Genomic DNA, 18,259 nt, shown 5'->3' with positions numbered 1-18,259 from the left:
AAGCACAAGACGGAGATGTTCTTCATGCTCTTCCTCGGTTTCAGAAAAGACCAGAATGTCTTCAAGATACAACAAGACAAATTCATTCTTGAATGGGGAGAATATATAATTCATCATCCGACAGAAGGTTAGTGGAGCATTGGCGAGACCGAAAGACATCACTGTGTACTCATACGAGCGAAAGCTTGTCCTGAAGGCAGTCTGGGAATGTCTCTTCATGAATGCGAATCTGATGATAGCCCATCTTGAGATCAAGCTTAGAGAAGATTTTAGCCCCTTTCAATTGCTCGAACAAATCATTGATGTTGGGAGGTGGATACTTGATTCTGATCGTCTTTTTATTCAATGGATGGTAGTCGACACAGAGTCGGTCCGTGCCATCCTTCTTCTTGACAAAAAGAACTCCACAACCCCAAGGAGATGAGCTTGGTCTGATCAGGCCCAGACGCTCTTACTCATCAGGCTGCTTCTTCAACTCTTTCAGCTCATCTGGACCCAGTTTATACGGTCGCTTGCATACTGGTTCAATACTCGGTTCAATCTCAATTACGAACTCAACTGCCCGGTGCGGGGGTATTCCTGGAGTTCTTCCGGAAAGACATCTTCATACTCAAAGACCACTGGGACTTGAGAAATTGGAGAGCTCTCACGCTTCTCATTTAAGGAAAACAGACGGATCATGTCATCATGCGCAGTGAAGATAATCACGTCCTCCGAAGGATGAGTTAGCTTGACTTCTTTAGCTTGACAATCAAGAAATGCCTTGTTCATAGCCAGCCAATCCATACCAAGGATCAGATCAATATCAGACTTCCCAAGGACAATTGGAGAAGCTGGAAAAGAATAACCACCCAACTTGACAAAGACATCCGGAACAAACCCATTAGAAGTCATTTGCATTCTCGGAGAAATGATTTTTAACGGCCTAGGAGTGTCTTCTATCACAAGATCATGCTTTGCAAGAAAGGTCTTGAAATGAATGAATGCGATGCACTAGAATCAAATAAAAGCTTTGCAGAAAAATCATTAACCAAGAGATTAGCCATTATCACATCTGAGGAGTTTTCTGCTTCTGCTGCATTCACCATATTGACTCTCGCAGACTTGGGATAGAACTTCACCATGCATTTCCTGGAGGCTTCACTGGAGGAGGGGGCAGAAGACGCTGCTGAGTGGTGCACTTGTTGGAGTAGTGACCCTTTTGCCCACACTTGTGACAAGTCACCTCTGATAGCTGACGGAATTGCACTTGTCGATTCCCTTGCTTGTGCTGCTGAAACTTGTGCTGGAAAGCTGGGTTGGGTGGGTGGGAATAACCACGACCACCTGACTGCTTGAACTGCTAAATCTGCCGAGGAGGAGACACCCAATATTTTTGCTGCTTCTAGATCACCTGAGTTGAGGACGAGGAACTCGAATCTCTGAAACGCTTCCTCGAATTCTCCACTTTGAGCAAAGCTGCTTCAGCCCTAAGAGCGAAGTTGTAGAACTTATCGAACATCGGGATCGTCCAAGGCAAGGGCCAACTGCAAGTCTTCCTTCAAACCACCTCTGAACTGATAAATCTTGCTCTCTTGATGTGGGATTTCTGTTTAGCATACTGAGCCAGCTCATGAAACTCGACATTGTACTTGTATACAGAAGATCCTCCTTGTTTCAAGCATCTGAACTTCTCACGCATCGCTTCCATGAAGCTAGATGGAATATAGTGAGACCTGAAATCTCTACAGAAATCATCCCAGTTGATCATTCTGTCGCCCCTGGAGTCCCTCAACTGTTGCCACCATTCTACTGCGTGTCTGTTGAGCTGAAAAGTTGCAAACTTGACAAAGTCCTCTGGTCGCACATTACTGCACTCGAAGTGCTTGTTCATGTCACGAATCCAGTCATCAGCGTCGAATGGATGGTCACAAGACGTGAAGGACTTCGTTTGGTTCGCCAGACATTGATTCAGAGTTGCAAACTGATGACCACCATGGTTGAAATTCCCCTGCTGCTGATTGTTCCTCTCTTTCAACAACTGAAGTAACATATGAGTGTTTGCATTTGTTGCAGCCATCACCACTTGCCATGCCTCTGGAGGAGAAGGCGATGACGGAGGAGGCAGAGGAGGCGGTGGAGGGTCAACACCCTCACGACCCGGATTGTGACAAGTTGGTGGAGCCATCCTGGAGATGGACACCATGTTAAACCAGAGATTAACATTCGAGGTAAAGCTAAATCAATAGACAGAAATATATGAATACAAATACTTAGCAATTGCATTCGAACAATAATTAGTAAGAATGCTTCCTCAAAGTAACTGTCGACAACATCTGAGTAAAATCCACTCGCAAACCAAGTATGAGCTAGGATTGCTCGGAGCAAATGTATGACAGAGATTCCATCCGATATCTTCGTGGATATGATCGCACGGGTTCAATCCTACAGTAGTCATCATGTACAAGGTAGTGCACACGACATAAGAAGCATCCCCAAGTCGTAGCAAGCTACAAGGTCTCTTTTAGACACAACGAGAACTGTTGTGAGATGACCGTGAACAAACGGATCCACTCAATGTCGAATCCCAACCTCACATCATGCATCTGTTGGAAGATTATCCTATAAGTAACTACCTGAGTTCCCACCTAAGAACTCCCGAAATTTCTGGTCATGCAATCTGGTCCACGGATACAAAGAGTAACATATCACTCAACTCCTATACTAACCCGTCCAGTGTATCACATCCGTCAAAACATAACCAGAATCTCAGAACTTCATCTATCTCAGACCCTCGTAATCAAAAACGATACTAAGTGTGGCGATACATCCGGAACTATCTGCACCAGTACTGGGAAAGCCGGACTCCTCTCTTCACCACTAGTATCGAAGCAATTTCAAAATCCTCCGTCCTTAGATACTAAGAAATATGAATGATAGCGATGTGCTCAAGAATCCCCTGGAGCTCAACTCACCAGAAGAAATCAAGTCAGACAGGAGGCACCAAGACAGAACTCTGTCACATCAACATCATATAGATTCCAAAATATCTGCGTGATCCTAAAAAAAATTGAGCGAGAAGAGGAGTAGAATTAAAATTTCTAAGTCGTGAACCTCACCAAAGCATAGAAGAGGAGAAAAAGAAACATGCTCTCCGATATAACTAAGACTCAAAATACTTTTTGCTAGACTCGACTCGGCCAAGTTCGATGACACAAAGGCTCATATGGTCGTAAGGCTCTGATTACCAACTTGTAATGACTAAGATGCGACCCTTTCCTTATTTGGGGCGCGGCCTCAAAAGGGGAAAGAGGCACATCTACGCGTTTCACAAGCAAGATAATCATAGCAATATAAATAACTGAAAGAGTGACAAGTAGGGCATACACTTGCCATCTGATAAAGTACATAGTCATACAGTCATACATTACTCGAACATGGAAGGGTCCGGCTAGGGACAAGATAAACAACAAAAGCTATGATATCCCGCATGCTGGCCCCACGATCACGACCACGACATCTAGCCCTCGGGATAAGTCACATACAACCTACCGCTGTCCTCATCAAACTCCCACTTCAGCTGGCTGTCATCGAGAACTCCTGCATCAGGGGTACGTGTACCTGTGGGTGTTTGTAGTAAACCGTGAACCACGAGGACTCAGCAATCTTATGACCTTGGTATCGAATCTAATTGTGTTAAATGGGTGAGGAAGGTTAAGTGTTTGAGTTTGCAGGAACCTAAGCTTATATGGTGGCTATCTTACGATGATCCGAGTTAACATATGGTGGCCTACGCAAGATGGTCGAAGACTAGGTTGATCACTAAGTGACCCTGAACACCTACTTACGTCATTCATAACCCCAGCGTGTTCTTGATCAGAGATGAAGCTCTAGAGGAGACAGTCACGGTTACGCACTCAGTTGGCAAGTTTTATTTGAAATACTTTAAGTTGTCTAGAACCGGATGTTAACAAAATATCCATGTTTGCGACATAACCGTGGGCACGGCTTTCCAAAAGATTAAACCCTGCAGGGGTGCTCCAACTAGTCCATCACAAATAACTACATGCCGCAAAGTAATCCTCTACCACGAAACTCGTGATCTCGTCGGATCGTTAAAGGAAAACCTCAACTCTGAGAGGATCCAAAGTCGCTAAGGTAAGACAAATCTGGAAAGACCTCCCAACGTGTCGACGATCCTGATAGGAGCTGCAAATCACGTTCTCAGGACACGACGGATGAGCACTATGTACAGTGGCCGGATAGACATCCCTCGAGTTGCCCCGGGTGGCCCCGCAAGTGGCTCAAGTTTGGAATAACGCTCATTAGGGGCACTGGCCGGGGGGTTGATTAGATTCCTCGGGGTAGCTATTCCCTATGCATTTAATTATTAAGTTGTTACCATATTAACAACAAAGTTGGGTCCTGTCAGACAAGTCTTAACACTATACGATTTACCGAGGGGGTTCCCAGAACAACCCCGAACGTGTTAGGAGCGCTCAGTCATGGAATAAAACATCGGTAGCCGAAACTAAGGCGGCAACAACGGAACGAATCAACCGGCAAAAGGCTAGGCCTTCCGTTATTTACCAAGTATATAGGTGCATTAATTAAATAGCAGTTAATATAATGGTATCAAATTGCCCATGTTATCACATGGACCAGGTGGCACCTGCAACATGCAACGCTATCAATTAGTGGTTGAGCAAGCCTACTTAGCCAAACAATATTTGTTAGGAGGGGAGGTTTTTGAGGTTTCATGGCAATGTTTGATGGCCTATATATCATGTGGTAGGCGGCGAAGAGGTAACAAAGGAAATGTAACACTAAGCATCACAAAGCTAGAAACGGTGTCAAGGTCATGATCATCTTGCCTATGATTCTTCAGACTGGAACTGCTCGTGTTCTTCCTACACGAACTCTCCACACTCCTTGAACTCGTTTCCGGCCTCGGTAACTACCCAAAAGAAACAATATCTAATAAACACTAGCAGCAAATGATGCAACAAACAACAATATGCATGCATGCACTACTCCCAACAAGCACATAAAATGACCCTACATCGATGAAACTATTACAACCTCGCCACAAGGGGATTTTTACAGAGATTCCCAAAATCAGAAACTAACAACACCATTGGATTCATTGGGATTTTCTACCCAAAATCCATATATCACACTCCAACCTTTGCATGTAGAAAACCATCACAAACAGGATAAGAAATCTGACATAGAATCATACTATGGCTATATTCAAGAACAGAAACTGTTCTTGAGACTGCCCAATTTAGCAAGTCCATATCTGGACATTTCCAGAAATGGAAATATGCAATTTTTAGCACCAGGAATATCCACAAACAACAAAAGTATAGGGAAATATTATGAGGAGGGGGTCCCACCTGGCAGTGGCCCCTCACAGGATGACATGTGGGTCCAGAGATCCCACTATCATACACACACACACTACCACACAACTACACACACGACTACACACTACCCACAACAGATCCACACACACATTGAACACACAGTTACATCTACAGAAAAACACACTACCACACAACTACATCTACACAAAAAGAAAAGGGAAACGTTTCCCCCCGGCGCGCCGGCCGAATCGTTCGCCTGGTCGCGCGCGGGTCGCGCTCGCTGACACGTGTATGCAATATTTTTTCGTAAAAATTGCTGCAACTGTGTATTTTTTTGTTACAAACGTTTTTCATGCAGCTTTTTTCTCGTATAAATTTGTTGCGACCAGCGTTCATATTTGCTACAAGCGGTTTTTATTTACTAGATTTGTCCAGTAAAAAAGTTGCATATCTGTTTGGTTGCAACTCGAGTTTGTTGAATTTTTGCTACAACCGGCATTTTGACTTTTGCTACAACCGTGTTATTTTTTGCTACAACCGGCATCATTTTTTGCTGCAACCGTTCACTGAAATAGTTGCATACACGTCACGTAGATTTTTGCTACAACCCGTGTTTAACTTTTGCTACCACGCATCATCTTTTTTTTTTGCTACGATCATGTAGATATTTTTTTGCTGTAATTAATTTTTTTGTTGCAACCATTGAGAAAAATGCTGCATAGCGTCGAAATTTGTTGCATGAAAAGATCTGGCAGTCCCCTGTGCAGATCGACCGACACCTAGTACTCCCCAAAAGAAAATAGGCAGAGGTGGGCTTCGAACCCAGAACCTCATACCAACATCGCCACACGGAACTGAGTGGGGTTATGAGCTTCCTATACTAGCTATTGAAGCGCAACAGGAGCAGAAGAAGTAAAAAATAAAAAGGGGGTCGCGCTATGCGGGACTCGACCCCAGGTCGAGATGGTCACAGAGTGAGGCTCAGACCCCTGCGCTACGCTCATGAGACGGACATAGAGGGGGTCTTCCTCTTTTGAGAAGGCCCTCGGCGCTGCACTCTGCTTTGGGACCAAAGCACCGGAGGACGACTGCAAAGCTACAGGCTACCACCGACAGGGAGGAGCACTGACGGGTGATGCAGAGCCCTTGGGGGTTCCATTCCCAAGGGAAACGCAGCGAGAGGTGGGCCATGGCGGCGGCGCGATGGGGCTGCACCCTCTGTGTGCTACAGCTCCAATTGACTCAAGCAGTGAACCGGCGATGCACGGGGAGGCCCTGCACAGCGACGCTGCCGACTGTGTCTATGCTACTGCTGGGCTACTAGTACGCATGCTACTGCTGATGTTGTGCTGCCATCTACTGCTGCTACCGCAAGCTTCTGCTGCCTGAAGCTCCTGCTCCAACCTGAACGCTGCACTGCTGCGATCCGCTTCTAACTCTGAAGTTGTTGCTTCTGCTGCTCAGCAACAGAGCAGAGCAGGCCGACATCCAAGCCCCTACTCCACGCGGCCTCTACAGAGGAAGGAGAAGACGGAGGGGAGCGGCCCTTTGCTCACATAGCGGCAGAGAGCCGATCATACGCGAGAGATGGAGAGGACGACGAGCCGGAGCGGAAGAAAACCCACCGGAGAAGGAGAAGTTGCCACCGTTGTGGACGTCGAGGTGGAGGTCCTGGCGCTGATCCCTTCGCAAAAATGGAACCCCCCGAAGGAGAGAAAGAAGATGCCGGATCACCTCGGCCCTAAGCTCCTGCTCGAGCTCGCCATGGCGGGAGCAGCTCGGGTCTCGTCCCCGGTGGCGCTAGGGAAGAGAGGAGGGAGATAAATGGAGGGCTAGGGTTGAGAGGAGGCTGGGGTGGCTCTTATGGCCCTCGGGACTCGAGCTCCACCGTCTGATGAAAGAGGGAGGAGGATCTGGTGGTGGAGCTCTCTTGTACTGCTGACGCACGCGAGGAGGAAGACGAGGGACGTGCTACGGGCTGCTGAAGGCCTCGTTTGGTTAAGGGGGATTGGGGAGGTTTTGAGAGGGAGGGATTTCAGGGGATTCGGTGAATCCCTTTGTTCCACCCAATCCTCTCAAATCCCCGGGGCTTTGCTTCCACTAGTACCCCGAGGAGGGTTTTGAAACACATGGATAGGAAGGGATTGAAGGGGAACGGAGGGGATTGGGCTAAGCAAACCCCTCCTACGAAATGGGCGCCCGAGGATCTCTGGGGTTTCAGGCCCTCCCGGGGATTTTCCTCTCAAAACCTCCCCAATCCCCCTTAACCAAACGAGGCCGAAGGGGTAAGCTGGGCCTCGAGGGGAAAGAAGGCTGGCCCAAGTCACTAACACTAGAAATAAAACAGAAAAGAGCCCCTTTCCTATTAACTAAAATAGCCCCTTACAAATTAATCCCCACACCAAATAAAGAGGTTTTTTAAACAAAATAGAAATACCTGCTAAGTATAGAAATACAACCTATTTATTAGAATAGGTTTAATTATTTTTAGACCAAGAAAAATAAATGCTTTTACAATAAAACCTTGGCTGTTTTAAGTAACAACAAAATGCCAAGCCTTGGAAAAAAAAAGAACCACACTAAGTCACTCACAAAAATAGAGAGGAGAGGTGGGACATTTTATTGGAATTTTGAAAACAAGTTGAAAAACACAAGAATCACCTATTGAGTAGAAAGGGGTTTGAACCAAAGTGCTACAAGGTTTTGAATGGCTTGCTGCCCCCACTCCCATGCACAAGATCATAAACACACTCACCACATGATCATCAAGGTGACACAACACACAATATCACACAAACAAGCAAAAGAAAAAAAAAAGCAAGATATGCATGATGCATGAGATGCACATGAAATGATAAGGCTACACCTCAACTCCATAACATTGCCTCAACATAGTTGCCACATATGGAAATGATTACAAAAGGGGAAAGAAAAGCACTTGGGCTGTTACAAAAGGCCCATTTATTACATCTCACAGGTAGGGACTCCCTCCAAGCAAAGGTATCCGCATTTCCAGAAGCTGGTGTATGGTATCTATCTCACCGTGAAGAAGGTAGTACATTACTTCCAAGAGCACTCGATCACTGTCATGAGTGACGCTCCCTTGCAGAAATCCTGCACAACAAGGTTGCCACTGGCCGAGTGGCTAAATGGGCGATTGAACTCCTTCCACTTGAGATCAAGTTTGAAGCCAAAAAGGCGATCAAGTCCCGAGCCTTGGTTGACTTCCTAGTTGAATGGATAGAACAAGATCAGCCAGCTCCTGGCGTTCCCGAACATTGGACCATGTTCTTCGACGGGTCCAAGATGCTTCATGGTTCAGGGGCTGGAGTGGTTCTCGTTTCCCCTAGGGGAGACTAACCGAACTATGTGCTCCAAATCCACTTTGACTCATCTAACAATGAGGTCAAATACGAAGCCCTCCTGTAAGGACTCCGCATGGCCATCTCACTCGGCATGCGACGTTTGATGGTCTAAAGTGACTCAGACCTCATTGTCAATCAGGTGATGAAGGAATGGGACATTCGAAGCCCAGCCATGACTGTCTACTCTAATGCAGTTAGAAAGGTAGAGAAGAACTTCGAAGGGTTGGAACTGCACCACGTACCCCGAGCCAAGAATCAAGTGATTGATGACTTGGTAAAGATCGGCTCCACCTGAAAAGTCGTTCTGAAAGGTGTGTTCCTTGAACACCTACGCGCCTCCTCTTTCAAAGAAGATGCTTTTATAGAAGAACATACGCAAGCAATCAGTCCATGAAATCCTACTGAAATCGATGTCCCGGCCGTGGTCGACCTCATCCATGAGATCCTGGTCATCATGCCCGAATGGACTCAGACTTATCTAGCTTACTTTCTCCCACAAGAACTCCCTTAAGACAAAGAGGAAGCATGCCAAATCGTTTGTTGGTCTAAATCTTTCGAAGTCCTTTGAGACAAACTATAGAACAAAAGTACTATAGGAGTAAGTCAAAAGTGCATTTCCCTAGAGGAAGGATTGCAGATCTTGCACGAGATTCACTCGAGAACCTGTGGACATCACGCATCCTCTCGGATACTGGTGGACAAGGCCTTCCTAGCGGGTTTTTATTGGTCTGAGCCAATGAGGCAGCAATACACCTGGTTAAGCTGTTAGTTGGATGCTAGTTCTATAAAAGTCAGTCGCACAAGCCTGCATCCACGTTGAAAACGATTCCGCTCACCTAGCCATTCGTCGTGTGGGGTCTCGACATGGTTGGCCCTTTACGGACTGGGACGAGTGGATGCACCCAGCTGCTAGTTGTAGTGGATAAGTTCACCAAGTGGGTCAAAGTGAAGCCCATCAAAAGCCTGGATTCAGTGACTGCCATAAGCTTCATTCGGCATATTATCTTCATATTCGGAGTTCCTCACGACATCATCACCGACAATAGAACCAACTTCGACTCGGACGAGTTCCGTGAGTTCTATAACTCCCAGGGCACTCGGATCAATTATGCCTCTATGGCTCACCCGCAGTTGAATGGCCAGGCAAAACGGGAGAATGGTATGACACTGCAGGGATTGAAGCCCTGACTGATGAGAAATCTCAAGTACATCACATGCGCATGGGTAGAAGAGTTTCTTGGGGAACGTAGTAATTTCAAAAAAAATCCTACGTCACACAAGGATTTATCTAGGAGAGACCAGCAACGAGCAAAGGGGTAGAGCATCTTCATACAGTTGAAGATCGCATAGCGGAAGCGTTATTGGGAACGCGGTTGATGGAGTCGTACTCGCGGCGATTCAAATCGCAGAAGATCCGAAACGAACACCGAATGTACAGTGTCTCTGCGTTCAACACACCTACAGCCCGGGAACGTCTCCTTCTTCTTGATCTAGCAAGGAGGGAGGAGAAGTTGAGGGAGAACTCCGGCAGCACGACGGGGTGGTGGCGATGGAGTATGTGGCTATCCGACAGGGCTTCGCCAAGCACCGCGGAGGAGGATGAAGAGGTGGAGGTAGGGATGCACCATGGGATGATCAAACCATGTGTGTTGCAGCCCCAAAACCTAGAATATATATAGGAGGGAGAGAGATGGGGTACGCCACCCCTAGGGAAACCCTAGGAGGTGCTGCGACAGCCCTAGAGAAGGAGGTGGTGCAGCAGCCCTAGAGGAGGAGGTGGAGGTTTGGCCTTGGGCCCCTTCCCTTGCGCCTTGGGCCTCCTCCCCTTGGCGCACCAGCCCACCGGGGCCGGTTCTTCTCCCCTTTTAGCTCATGTGGCCCTACGGGACAGTTGGACCATCCCGGTCGACCCTCGGTACCCTTTCGGTGATCCCGGTACAATCCCGATAAATCCCGAAACACTGCCGATGACCGAAACGGAACTTCCCATATATAAATCTTGACCTCCGGACTATTCCGAAACTGCTCGTGATGTCCGGGATATCATCCGGGACTCCGAACAACCTTCGATAACCACATATACGATTCCCATAACAACTCTAGCATCACCGAACCTTAAGTGTGTAGACACTACGGGTTCGGGAAACATGCAGTCATGACCGAGACATCTCTCTGCCAATAACCAACAGCGGGGTTTGGATATCCATGTTGGCTCCCACATGTTGCATGATGATCTCATCGGATGAACCACGATGTCGAGAATTCACTCAATCCCGTATGCAATTCCCTTTGTCTACCGGTATGACACTTGCCCGAGATTCGATCGTCGGTATCCTTATACCTTGTTCAATCTCGTTACTGGCAAGTCTCTTTACTCGTTTCGTAGCACATCATCCCGTGGCTAACTCCTTAGTCACATTGAGCTCATTATGATGATGCATTACCGAGAGGGCCCAGAGATACCTCTCCGTCACACGGAGTGTCGTGGTTTTGTCACGGCAGATGTCCTCGTGAAAGGACTTAAAGATGGAGTCATCGCACCTTGGTGGCGACTCGAAGTGGGTGAGCGAAAGCGAGACTCAGATTTACCCAGGTTCGGCCCCTCGTGAGGAGTTAAAAGCCTACATCCTTCTTTGTGTGTATTAGTGGTGGTCTTCGATTACAAGGAGGCGTAACTTGCCTGACCTAGCTCTCGATTCTCTCTAACTCGCCTGACCTTTCCCCGGGACTCGCCTTTATATACAGGTCGAGGCCCTAGGGTTTACAAAAGTCCTGCCATGCTACTCCTTGTAGCTTTCCCTATCTCTGAATCGTCGTGCTCTCCACGATTGGGAACTCCCTTGGTAATCTACCATCTGCACGACCTCTCGAACCGCCATCCAGCTTCTGGGCCACGAGACACGCTTTGAATGGTAAGTCGCCCCTTTGATGACCCGGCCCACTAAGGGAGGGTTATCCGCAGGTAATATCCCCAACATTAGGCCCCAAATTGTCTTGAATTCATTCATGTCAATAAACCTTCACCAATTTGGGGTGACTCTTACCATCTCTATCTTTCAACGAATGATAGGTCGCCACTCGTAGTAATTTTATCTGACCCACCGTGTAATCTTTGATGACATCACCTTATCCCCTTAATTCCGTGGTTTTTAATACCGCCACCACCCGACGGATCTTTTGCTCCATATTCACTTATCCCGAAAACCTAGGCGCCATTATCGCAGATTCTGACTTGTGGCCTCGATCTCTGCCTTGACAACCTCGATTCCCGTTCCGGCCCTTTAAATAACCGTAGGAGAAATGGGGGGGAAGCTCCGTCACCTACCTCCATCTCTTTCCTCGTCTTCCTCGCGCTCTTCCTCTTCCCGCGCCAGCACCCCGGCATCGTCACCGGCTCCTGAAGCTCCTCCGTCGACCGTGCTCTTCCGGGCGCCTTCAAGTCAACAAGAAGCGCGAAGTTCTCTACTTTCGTCCCCGGCACCGGTCTCCTTTCCTCATGTACACACATTCCCTTATCAGGATTAAGCCGAGAATGCCATGGCCATTGTTCCCGCGAGCTAGCTTCGTGACGCGACAAACGTCCCTTCCTGCTTTAGATCCGCTTTATATCTTCGTAATAGATTCAGGCAGTGGCAAACCATGGCCACTTTATCGCGTCCTTTCGTTATTTTAAGCCTTCACGTCGTGGATCCAATACTGTCGCTGCCTTATGTTCATAGCCTTTCATCATTTTTCCGAGCATTATTCCTTTATTTTGATCCACTCGTAGATCCATAGTTTACGCTTGTTTTTAGAAACATGTTTGTTCGTCTCCCGAGAATATCCCTAAGGAAAAAAGGACCCTTGAGAGTCACCCTTTAGCTCCCGCTTCCATAGCGACTTAAATTTATCACCATAGCTATGCCCCTTCCTTTCCAATTGAAGAGCGAGTTACAATATTTCAAAGATACTTCCATGAACCGCCCGAGTAGCGAGTTATGATGTATGTCACCCATTGGCGAGTCACCAAATCCTTCTAGAACATACTGTAGACCCACACTGGCGAGTTGGAACACTTCATAATTTTTATTGAATCGCCTTGTTCCCCTCTCTTTTGTAGTCATGGCTATTTCGAAGTGCAATTGGTTACCAACAAAAATCAATGACGCTACTCTCGAGAAGTTTGTTAAGGCGGGTCTTCTTGACAACAAGGAAACCATTGGTTGGAGAACCGCCCCGGGCGAGTTGATTCCCAATCCCGATGTAGGAGAAGTTGTCATCTTTACCGACTACCTTGAACGAGGTTTTAAACCGCCCGGGTCAAAGTTTTTTCGAGACGTCTTGCATTTTCTTAACGTCCATCCTCAAGACCTGGGACCCAACTCCATCAGCAACCTTTGCCAGTTCCAGGTCTTTTGTGAGGTATACTTGCAGAGAGAGCCCACAGTTCCTTTATTTTGGAACTTATTCCATTTGAATCGCCAGACCGAGTTTACCAACGGTCCCAACCATGAACTTGGAGGAGTCAACATTCAAAGACGTCGCGAGCATGGATTTCCATCAGTCCTTCTGCCCTGCCATCCCAAGGGCTGGGCCGAGTCATGGTTTTATTGCCGAGACACCTCCCCACCTGGCGAAAACCCACTCCCGGGTTTCACAGAAGATCGCCTGCCTATGGACTTCAAACTTCCCGAGAAACTCACAGAAGAGGAAGAGTCGGAATTTATCCCCATTTTCTCCGAGTTACGGTCTTTGACCAACAACGGGCTCATCGGGATTGATCTGTTCCGCTGCTGGGTGGAGTGGAATATTCTTCCCTTGAGTCACCAAGACGAGTTAATGTATGAATATGATGGTACGGTAAACCATCCGCAGTTCTTCCACCACAAAAGACTCTCAGAGAGTGACATTGTTGGAATCATCAAGAAGCTAACCGGTGAGCCTTTGGAAGAATTTGCCAAGATTGGGCTCAAGGCCTTCTGCCGCTCCAACCCGGTGCCGCCAGTAAGAATCCAAGCCGCCTTTCGTTTCTTTATACTTACCAATGCTCTTGGTTTGAAATTCACTTCTATTCATGAGAAAAGTGATCCATTTTGGCGAAGGGGCCCCAAAGTGACCGCCCAAAAGAACACCAAGCCGCCACCAAAGAAGAAGAAGAAAACAAGCAAAAGTAAAGCCGCCGCCAAAGATTTATCTAATCTCGGCGAGTCACGAGCTGAGGAAGAGTAGTCAGAGGTAAAACTTCCCCCTCACTCATTACCTGTGTATTCCGACTCATGCTTATACCATGCGTCTTTATGTGTAGGGCGAGGACAATGAGAGCCAAGATGATGCGGTCGAGGTAATTTCTATTTCTTCCGACTCACCTTCCCCTTCTCCAAGACTAGCCAGACGGATCTGTGGGAAAGTGCCCATGTCTCACCCATATGCTTATATGGACCCTGATTTCCTTTTGAAGAAAGCAAGATATACCCCCAAGCGCAAAACCCGTAGTCACTCTGGGGACTTAATCTCCGGACTGCCCGAGAAGACAACCGGTCGGAAGCGCACCAGCGAGGTACACTTTTGTTTTACCATACCCTTCCTTGTGTAAAATATGATTCTCAACTTCCTTAACTTTTAAGCTTTTATTCTACCAGAGTTCTCCCCCTACATCTGGCGACTCAGCAATGTCAGCTCTCACGCCGATGGTTCGTGTGCAAGGGTGAGTCCCTTTGTTAATCCCAATTTCTTCTAAATAACGATATGTGCTTTTAATCTTGGTGCCTTTGTCTCAGAGCGCAAGCGAAGAGAAGGAAAACTGGCAACTTATCTTCTGCTCCTAAAACAAATGTAGCCTTAGGCACGAGCGCCTCTGTCCCAGAGATCGATGAGGAGCAAGCGACGGCTCATGATATTCCTGTGGACGATATCCCCATGTACGGGATGACTCGCCCATAATTTTGAAGGAAACTGCTGACAAGGGTAACCCGCCAAGCCCTCTCAAGGCAACTAAAGATCCAGATGATGTCATAGTCACCGGTACTGGCTACTCCACTCCTCGAGTTGCGGTACTGTCCAAGCATACCTCCAAGGAATCTCGTCCTTCCACTGATCAAGACACCAGTAAATTCAAGCTCCCCTATTAAGAGAAGCTGGAATTTGACCAACTTTGCTCTAGCTTCGCAAGTCGCCTAGAGACGAGTTATGAGATGAACTAAACCTTGATTCATCTTATGAAGGTTAAGCATGAGGTACGTTTACTTATGTATCCTCTTCCACCCATTAGCCTTCCAAGGGTCGGATCATCTTTTGAAAGATGAGCCGGGTCTCAAATATAATTAAAATCTTCAACCTGCAGCCCCCAAGGGCCGGGTCATCTTTTGAAAGATGAGCCGGGTCTTGAATATAGTGAAAATCTTCAACCTACAGCCCCAAGGGCCGGGTCATTCTTTGAAAGATGATCCAGGTCTTGAATATAGTTAAAATCTTCAACCTGTAGCCCCCAAGGGCCGAGTCATCTTTTGAAAGATGAGTCGGGTCTTGAATATAGTTAAAATCTTCAACCTGTAGCCCCCAAGGGCCGGGTCATCTTTTGAAAGATGAGTCGGGTCTTGAATATAGTTAAAATCTTCAACCTGTAGCCCCCAAGGGTCGGGTCATCTTTTGAAAGATGAGTCGGGTCTTGAATATAGTTAAAATCTTCAACCTGTAGCCCCCAAGGGTCGAGTCATCTTTTGAAAGATGAGTCGGGTCTTGAATATAGTTAAAATCTTCAACCTGTAGCCCCCAAGGGCCGGGTCATCTTCTGAAAGATTAGTCGGGTCTTGAATATAGTTAAAATCTTCAACCTGTAGCCCCCAAGGGCCGGGTCATATTTTGAAACATGAGTCGGGTCTTGAATATTGTTAAAATCTTCAATCTGTAGCCCCCAAGGGTCGGGTCATCTTTTGAAAGATGAGGCGGGTCTTGAATATAGTTAAAATCTTCAACCTGCAGCCCCCAAGGGCCGGGTCATCCTTTGAAAGATGAGGTGGGTCTTGAATATGGTATGACTTTGAATAAAATCATACATTAGCCCCCAAGTGTCAGTAGTATTGCTTGCAATAATGTTGAAACATGTCTCCCCAAATTTTATGTGCACGAGTCTGTGACCCAAACTGAGTCAGCTTTAGCCGACTTAAGGAAGAATCTGGCTAAACAACAAGATGCACAATCTGAGTCGGAGAGGAAATACCGCTTGATTCTGGTTGAGGTGGAGAGGATGAAGGCTGACCATCAAAAACTGGAGAAGAAAGCCAAAGCTGACCAAGCCGCCATACTTAAGCGTGCTGAGCAAGCTAAAGAAAAATTGAAGCCGCCCAGCAAGAGCTTTTCGGCTTAAAAAAGTACATTTCCAACATGATGCTATGTTTGGTAAGCATTAACCCTTGCCTTTTGAAGAAATAATCTGGTCTCCCAAAAACTATCAAATACTGATGTGTCCTTTGTAGGCTCACGAGCCGCCAATCTTCCAGACGACTGCATGTTTAAGCTAAAGGCTATATATACCTTCACCGAGCAGCTATATACCGGGGGCGTGCTGACGATTAAAACGGTGATGGGCAGCAAGGAGCCAGTCAAAACCATCAAGAACATGCTCAGCTATCTGTCCATATTGCCTCCTCAAATAGAGGAACTGAAAAGATCAGCCGCCCGGAAAGGAGTCCTGAACACCCTGAGTCGGTGTTTAGCCTATGCCTCGAAGCTCAAACCAGAAGAAATAGCCGCTGGCTACCCTGAGCTGAAGGACGACGGGTTAGAGTTCACCGAGGAGGACTACCACCGGGTTATCATAGAATCCCACTTCTCGGCGACTCAACTGGCAGCCAGCTTGGATTTGAATAAATACCAAGCCGCATATGACGAGAAGAAAAAGAAGGTGACGCCTCCCTCGTGCGAAATTGCTAGCTTGGTTCCTCGTCGACCCAAGAATCCTTTTGACCTTGACATGGAACTATCCCTCTTCCTTGATGATGGAGATGAGTTCGTTGCCCTATCCAAGTGTAATTCGAAACTAGGCGACTTACAAATCGAAGGCGGAGAGAGCTCAAGGCAAGGTGACTCGGAGGCGTCTTGATTCGTCCCTAGGTGTGAGTGTGACTATAAAAAGACAATCTGATCCTTTCTTCTCTGGGGGATGACACCCATTTTGGCCATGCGAGCCACGTAATAGCTTGTTAGATTTTGTGGAACAACAATCAGTCAGTAGTATCTTTTGATGGAATCTTTCCTAAACCACTTTTATTCCTTGAATCTATGCGTGAATCGCGTGTAAATTTGATGAACCAGGGAGTGGCATAATTTGACAAAAAAGTCTTCACCTTATGTGTCAGGAAAAACATAAGCCGACTCAGTGAGTGCATGGCAAAGAATAGACCAACCCCCTAGATTATGGTAAAAAAAATAGATCAGCCCCCTAGGTTATGGCAAAAAAATAGATCAGCCCCCCCGGGTTATTGCAAATAGTGGTTAAGAAAAATGAGTCAGGGAGAGTTATAACCAAAGGCCGACTCAAAGATATTAGGAAACCTTGTGGTCTTGCCATCAATAAATAAAATTTTATCGACTCACTGAGCTACGACAGGATAAGACGAGTTTGCAAAACTCTAGTGTTACCCTTAGAAGGACTTTGCAAAAAGCCTTGTTGTTTTAGACCGGCTGATCACGCGCGAGTCAAGCTTCCGTGAAGCAGGTTCAATGAACCAATGGTTTCTCTATTTCCCATGTGTGACTCTGGCCGGTACCTTTTATGGTTTAACCAAGGCGAGTTCAGGGTCCAAATGATGGATTGACTCGCCCTGAGTACATAGGTCCATGTGGCGACTTGTTCAACACATCGTCTAGTATAACCATTTGTAATGTGGTAATTGTTTGCTAGCCAAGAGGGTATTCAGGCTGAATTCAATGAGTGGAAGCCCCCAAGTGACCTATGATTCAGGAAAAAGCCGGGCATAGGATCACAGAAGCGTATACACTCTTATTGCGAAACGACTTGGGGACTAGTAGCCCCCAAATAAGCCGGGTTAATTCTCAAAACCACATAAGGCGCCTATGTTTGAACCGTGCGACGTGGCAACGTTGGTCCTCTTTGGCTTTATCAATGCCCAGTTTTGAAGTAAGTGCAGCATGGTGACTTACGCTCTTTGATTTTGATAGCGTCCATGTTTCGACGACTTATAGAACAATAAAGACTCATGCTTTCAAAAGCTGAAATGGCAAAGGACCCCGAAATTCGTGGGTGCCGGCTTTATTGCTTTCATAATTCATGGATTACAATTTTCTGAGAACTGGTAAAAAAGGAGCTCATGGCTCTAAGTGTAGTAAGGCCGCAGATGAGCTATGTTCCAGGGGCGAGTTGTCTCAACCTCTGTAGTTGGGCGATCCGGGCGAGGATCCACCAAGTAATATGAGCCGTTTCAAAGATTCTTGCTGATGAAAAATGGTCCTTCCCACGGAGGTGATAGCTTGTGCATACCAGTATGATCTTGAATCAAACGGAGCACCAAGTCGCCTTCTTGGAAAGTCCGGCTCTTGAGCCAGCGGCTG

General features: G+C 46.9%; 1 long non-coding RNA gene across 1 annotated transcript; it reads left to right on the top strand.

Moving 5' to 3' along the window:
* Positions 1-13,679: 13,679 nt before the first annotated feature.
* On the top strand, positions 13,680-14,371 carry LOC123402328. Its single transcript, XR_006611258.1, has 4 exons — positions 13,680-13,927; positions 13,998-14,033; positions 14,151-14,249; positions 14,332-14,371. It is a non-coding gene; the product is annotated as an uncharacterized LOC123402328 (long non-coding RNA).
* The last annotated feature ends 3,888 nt before the right edge of the window (positions 14,372-18,259 follow it).

This window comes from Hordeum vulgare, chromosome 6H, assembly GCF_904849725.1.
Source record: "Hordeum vulgare subsp. vulgare chromosome 6H, MorexV3_pseudomolecules_assembly, whole genome shotgun sequence".
In the NCBI taxonomy this organism is placed as follows: domain Eukaryota; kingdom Viridiplantae; phylum Streptophyta; class Magnoliopsida; order Poales; family Poaceae; genus Hordeum; species Hordeum vulgare.
The sequence above is the reverse complement of the archived record's forward strand: the minus strand, read 5'-3'. Positions and strand labels throughout refer to the sequence as shown.